The sequence below is a fragment of the Sturnira hondurensis genome, unplaced genomic scaffold, assembly GCF_014824575.4.
Source record: "Sturnira hondurensis isolate 20B ecotype Veracruz unplaced genomic scaffold, ASM1482457v3 Scaffold0020903, whole genome shotgun sequence".
In the NCBI taxonomy this organism is placed as follows: Eukaryota; Metazoa; Chordata; class Mammalia; order Chiroptera; family Phyllostomidae; genus Sturnira; species Sturnira hondurensis.
In genome coordinates, this window is record NW_028093534.1 from 216,136 (window position 1) to 222,881 (window position 6,746).

The 6,746-nt window shown below is 45.3% G+C and overlaps 1 pseudogene; it reads left to right on the plus strand.

Moving 5' to 3' along the window:
* The first annotated feature begins 3,633 nt into the window (after positions 1-3,633).
* LOC118976464 (methyltransferase-like protein 7A) lies at positions 3,634-4,945 on the plus strand (annotated as a pseudogene).
* Positions 4,946-6,746: the final 1,801 nt, after the last annotated feature.

The following is a 6,746-nucleotide window of genomic DNA, read 5'->3' on the forward strand; positions in this document are numbered from 1 at the left end:
GAAAGAAGGCACCTTCCAATTATTTCTCTAACTCAGCTCCCACTCTAGCCCATGCCTCTGCAGGCCTCACCTTAGGAGAATCCTGGCAAAATCCAGGGTTGAGTTAATCCCACATGGCCTTTGGCCTACCAAAAAGACTCACTGCCCTCTCTGTAGTGGTTTGCACACACACACGCACACCTGCCAAGCATACACTCACTTGTCCACCTCGCTTTCCCCTGGCTCTGGACCCAGGTATGAAGCACCAAGTAGCCCATGTCCTCAGACCTGTGTGGCTTCGCTAGGCCCACTAAACCTGCCTGGACACCAGGTCACACAGTCCCCACAGGTGGGACCTGCTACAGTTCTCTGGAGAGGAGGGGAGACACTGTTTTGGAGTCCCTCCTGCATTTCAGAGCCATTACTCATTGTCTATCCCCTAATGTGTAGCCTCTGATTCTTAAAGGAAAAAAAGACATGATTTGTTTGTATTATCTTGGAATTCAAGTGCTTGTTATGATTACAAAATCATAACAAAAACTGAGGAAAAGAAGGGAGAAATAAAATGGAGCCATTACACTCAAGTGGCTAGATTATTAAAATCAAGTAGGTTGAGGCATGAAGAAATTATTCTGTTCTTCTCCAACCAGTGCAAGAACTTAAACTTCTGAACTTTCAGTTGTGTTCCAGTGCCTGGTTGTACCTAAATTCCATAGATAAACCTCGGAAAAACCTGAAGAATGTTCACGTGCTGGAGATGTATATCTCTCTGATAGATAACCATTTGTCTCAGTAAAGAAAAAACTCATCCTGATGGCCCGGCATCCATTAATCAGGCCACCGGGCATGTGCAGGCTTACCATCCGTAGCCAATCCACTGGCTCACAACGCAGGACTGACTTTTTTTCCCAAGCATTTGCCTTTTACTATAAAAGCTCTCCCGCTTACTTTTCTCTCCTGGAATACGTTGGGTATTGCCTAGTTGTGTTTACAATTTGCAAATCTCAAGACCCATGAATAAATTTTTGCCATTGATCTCTAGCCAAAGCCTGTGACTCTTTTGAGCTTGTTCTACAAGGCATTTAACATTTCTGCATAAAATGTAACACTTAAAAAGTCAGTGATGAAAGACAGAGGCAACATATGACAGCCAACAAGCTACTTCCTAAACAGTGGAGCCATAAGAAAAAGAAACAACTGCAACAGGCCTGAAGAACAGGAGCTATTGCCAGAGACGGAAACAACTCAGTGCCGCCAATAGATGAGTAGATGAAAAAGCTGTAGCTCATGTGCACAATGGAATATTTCTCAGCCACAGAGAGAATGAATCTGACCATTTGTGACAGCATGGGTAGACCTGGATGCTAAGTGAAATAAGTCAGTCAGAGAAAGACAAATATCATATGATTCTACTTACATGCATCATTTAAAGAACAAAAATAAATGAACAAACTGAATAGAACAGACTCATAGATACAGAGAACAGACTGATAGTGACCAGAGGGGAGGGAGCTTGGGGGGAGAGTGGGTAAAAAGGTGAAAGGATTAAGAAGTACAAGTTGGTAGTTGAGAATGTAAAGTACAGCCTAGGGAACATAGTCAATAATATTGTAATAACTATGTGTGGTACCCGGTGAGTACCTGAAATATCGGGGAGGTCACTTTGTAAACTATGTGATTATCTAACCACTGTGCTGTGTACCTAAAACTAATAAAAAGATATTGAATGTCAACCATAATTGAAAAACAGTAATAAAACTTTCAAAAAGGAATAGAAGATATTGGTTACATAGCACATACTGTACATGTGCCGGACAGCGTTTTAAGCATTAGTATCTATTCACCCATTTAATTCCCACACTAACCCTATGGTGTAGTGTGTCATTATCCTCATTTTAAGAGGGGAAACCAAGGCACAACAAATTTAAGTAGATGGCCCAAGTTCACAAAGTTAGCATGTAGAAAAGCCAGGATTTTAACCTTGGCTGTTTGAGCCTCGTGAGTAGTTACTAAAAAAGGAAAAGAAAGGGAAAAAACAATAGCAAATATGGAAAAGATGTCTGTCCAACCTCACTGAAAGAAATACAACAAGGACAGCAATGCAAATCAGTGACTACCGGGAAATTGTCAGAGACTAAAAAGTCTGGTGACGGTGCTGACTCACGCCTGGGCAGTTTGTCCTTTGGTTGTGGGGTCATCAACTGGCTCATCCTCTTAAATGGAATGTTGGCAGTAACTATCAAAATTGAAGACGTTTGTCCTTATCTAAACAAAATCAATACCCTTGCCCTTAACCAAGTTTAGGAACTTAACCTATAGATGTTCTCACCAAAGTGCACAACTCGTGTGGTCTCTGCCGCCATCATTTTACGTGAGTGAAGAATAGGAAACAGCATAAATGCCCGTCTACGGGAAATGATTAAATCAACCAAGTTACATACGTCCATGTAACAGTGGGGAGCTGTAACCCACCCCACCATTCTTTTCACATTGTTGTTGTAAGTGCTGACTCTCACTAACACCTAGCTTATAGATAAACAGCATGTTTGTATAAGAATCTTAGTAACTGACTTCAAAAGATACCGACTCAGACCCTCAGGCATCCCAGCTCTGGGAAATCCACTGACCTTCAACCATGGGTCCAGGATGACGTGAAGCCGGGATGACTAAGCCGGGATCATGCACACTAGCCCATCGCCTGTCTTACTGGAATGGACTGCGCTCGCCTGCACATAGGGAACTTCGCAACTGCCTTCCTTAGTCTCCTTGTTCTGTTCCCCTCTCCTGCCTCTACTGAGAGTGGAGGGGGGCAGGCTTTGAGAAGTGAGTCTCCCATCTTCTCAGATGGTCTTTGAAACGTGAGCCCCCCGTCTTCCATCCAGGTGTCCAGCACCTGAAAACAAAGCGTTTTCCATCAGCACAAATATTGGCTGCCTCTCAAATATTGGCTTTCGCAGCAACAGGCAGCTGGAGCTGCATTTGGTTACATTCAGAGGAACACTCTTCATTGAAAAGAATACAATCCCTTATATACTGATTGAGTTGTTACCTTTACATATTGTTTGCATAAATCGCTGTAATTTTTTAAAGTCCTACAAGGTTCATGCCATCCAATCACACCGTGTCTACCCACCTCCTCTGTAGCTGGTGCCTGTGACCCCACAGTCACTCCCTGACCTCCTGGCCACTCCCTCACCCTCACCAGGAGCTCTGGCACCTGGTTCCCGGTGCTCCTCTCCACCCCAGCACCCTCATTCTCCATGGAGATGACTTGCCCAGCATCTTAACCTGATCATTCCTTAGCTCCTCAATTCCAGTGACTTTCACTTCCATCCTTCTTCTCCCATCTCTGCCCACGGCCACATTCTACACCCTAAATGGCTTTATCTCTGTCTTACACGCTGATCTCACACGACAGGATTGTTCACGACTCCCTCACTCTCAGCAAATGTGTTCTTCAGCCACACCAACAGCCTTAGTCCTTACCCTGACTGCTCCATTTTCTCCCTGCCCATCACCTTCCTTCAGGCTTCCTTTCCAGCTTGGACCCCTCCCTTTCTGACCTTCAGTCTCCCCTGCCTGGAAAAGTGCAACGGGAAGCTAGCCTGAATGGAAAGCAAGCAAAGGGTCACTGTAGAATAAAGAGATTTGAGCATGAGGTTTGGCAGGAGAAAAAGAGATGAAGGAGGAGAGATGTTAAATATGGGAGGCGGGGGCATAGCTAATTAATGGAGCAGGGAGGAGGGATTGGAGGACGGGTTTAAGATGCAGGTGAGAGCAGCCCTGCTGCAGAGAAGCATCTCTGCCTTGATGGCAAGAAGAAGCGAAGGAAGGACAAGGATAGTCAACGGTGGGCCAGAAGTCTAGTTAGTCAGAGAGAGCCCTACAGACTGTTAGAATAGCTATCTCTCATGGACAGAAACATCCTGTGGGGCCGTTCTGACCTAACTCCGCACCCTGCGTATTCCATGGCCTTGGTTTGCACGCAGGCGGTGACCCCCTGCCAGGGCTCAGCAGTGCCCGGGACACCGGAGGGTGGGGCAAGGGCTCTGCTTCTATTCAGACTGCTGCTTCCCCGCTGCACAGCCTTGTAGCAACTCGAATTCTTCTTCTGAAAAATGGGAAATTAATAGTCTATCTCCTGGGACCTTTTAAGTATTGAGGAAGGTAATGTTATAAAATATACTTAAAGCCTCAGGAGATGGGAGTTGTTTCTGTGGTGGAAGTTGTTTTTGTGGCAGATGACCAGGGGAATGTCTGCCGTGCTCTTGTGATTCCTGTCTTCTCTTTGCTGGTGAGAGCCCGAGGAGACTGGAATCTGAGATGTCACCTCCCTCAACTCGTTCCTCATTTGATGACTTTGTGCTTCTGGGAGGCCCACAGCATCATATGCTACCCATGATGGTTTTGCCACCCTCACCCCTCTGCTATCCCCCCATCCCTGTGGCTCTGGGCTCTACTTCCTGCACACCGGCAGTCCTCTCTTTCTGGCCATCTGCATCCTGGTACTTCCCCTGTACTTGCTCAACTTTCTGGGCTTGTGGAGCTGGATCTGCAAAAAATGGTTCCCCTACTTCATGGTGAGGTTCAGTGAGATGTACAACAAACAGATGGCCAGCAAAAAGCGCAAGCTCTTCAGCAACCTGCTGGACTTCGCCAGCCCCTCCGGGAAGCTCTCCCTGCTGGAGTTGGGCTGTGGCACGGGGGCCAACTTCAAGTTCTATCCACCTGGATATACAGTTTCCTGTGTTGACCCCAACCCCAACTTCGAGAAGTCCTTGATCAAGAGCATTGCTGAGAATCGACAGCTGCAGTTTGAGTGTTTCGTGGTGGCTGCTGGGGAGAACATGCAGCAGGTGGCCAATGGCCCCAGGTCTGCACCCTGGCCCCGTGCTCCGTGGAGAGCCAGGAGTGAATCCTCTAGGAGGGGTGCAGAGTGCTGAGGGATGAGGTGGGGGTGGGCTAAAGGAAGGTGGAAGGAACCTGTCTTCACTGTGTGTTAAGCTGGATACTTGTGGGTGTCATGCCTCACTCCCACTTCATTCATTCTTTTATTTATCATCCATAAAACAAACATTTAGGGGATGTTGACTAAGGGCAGTCATGCAGTATTTTTGCAGTGAGAAGTCGGCTTCAGAGGGGTTAGGTGCCCTGCACAAAGGCATGTAGCTCATGCAGAGGGCAGAGACAAAACTAATATTCCGGTGCCTTAACTCCTAGATCAAGAAGGCCCAGACCATGCCTCTGCTCTGGTAGCTTCCAACCTGGGGTCCAATTTCCTGAAGATGGGAACAGTGCATCCCCCACAGGGCATGCCCGAGCATCTCTCTTCTCAACAAACGAGAACTGGTGAGAACACAGCCATCTTTACTTATGGCATAATTCTTTAGTGTTTACTTTGGGGCCTCAGGCCTTAGTCACATACCACTGTCCAGCTCGTTTGCCCAGTAACAGTCATCACTCCTTGTCTGTCGGGGGAGGGAGGAAAGAAAGGGAGAATCGGGGAAGAGTTTCCCCAGAGACAGTGTGGACGGCATCGCCTTTGCATCTTTGCACACTGTTGTCTTTTTAGTGTTTCTTACTTCATTGTCTAGATTTATAAAGGCAATTAATGCACCCTAAGTGTTAAAAAAGAATTCAAACATTAAAGAAGAACAAAGAAGGATGAAAAGGAAGTAAAGTTCTCCCTTTACTTTCCTAAATCTCACCCCCCTTACCTGACCGCATAGGTCCCTACTGTTACAGGTATCCTTCCAATATTTTTCTGTTTTAAATTCATGTTTCCCTTCCTGGTATTTGGAAGGTTTTCTGTCCATCTCAAATTTACTAATAATTACATTCATATTTCAAGTTATATTTGAAGCCATACCTCACTATCAACACAAAGTTACATAGTTACGTGACCCCCCTCAACCCCGCACAGTCCTGCGGCACTTGTAGTTCCCTCTCCTCGCCCCGCCTTTCCTCTCAGCCTCTCAGTCCCTCCACCCCACATCCTGGTTTGGCTAAAAGAATCTGTCATTTTAGTTTCAACCTATTACTAAGGATTTGACCCCTTGCCTTCCACCTCAGAAATCCTTTGCAATGTACAATCGAGTTTAAAAATCAGTCTATCAACATCCACTTATTTACTATACCTTTTACCAGATCAATTGCTCCCCACTGTGTTATATGCTCTTTTTCTTCCCTTATCTTGAGATATTTTTGTTTTTGTTTTTAAAATATAATTTTCATTTGTCTAAACTTCCATCTTGAATGGTTTCCTGAAAAATGGTACGTGGATCCCTGCAGATCTGAAAATACCTGTCTTCTACCTCACACTTAACAACGTTTTGGCCAAGATTCTTGGATCTGAGCCCTTTCCCCCAGAAGCTGTGTGCGTCGTTTCGTGCTCCTGGGGCTTTCCAAGTCGCAAACGGCAGCTCCAGTGCCGGGCCAATTCTCTTTCCCTTTCAGGTAACCGGTTTTTGTTGTTGAACGTTTTATGTCTAGAAGCTTTTAAGATTTTTTTTTTCTTTGAAGTTCTAAAATTTCACCAGGAGACAACTACGTATGTGTGCTGTCTTTATTATTAATCTTGCTAAGCATCTGAAGAATGCTTTTTATGTTGATACTCAGTCTTTCTTTAGCTCAGAGTTTTCTTCAATTGTTTCTTTTTCTACTGCTTCTCCTCCATTTGTTCTTTTCTTCTGTCTTCTTCTGGAACAACTATTATTCAGAAAAAGATCTCCTAGCTTTAGAATCCTTGCTCTTATCTTTTCATTCAT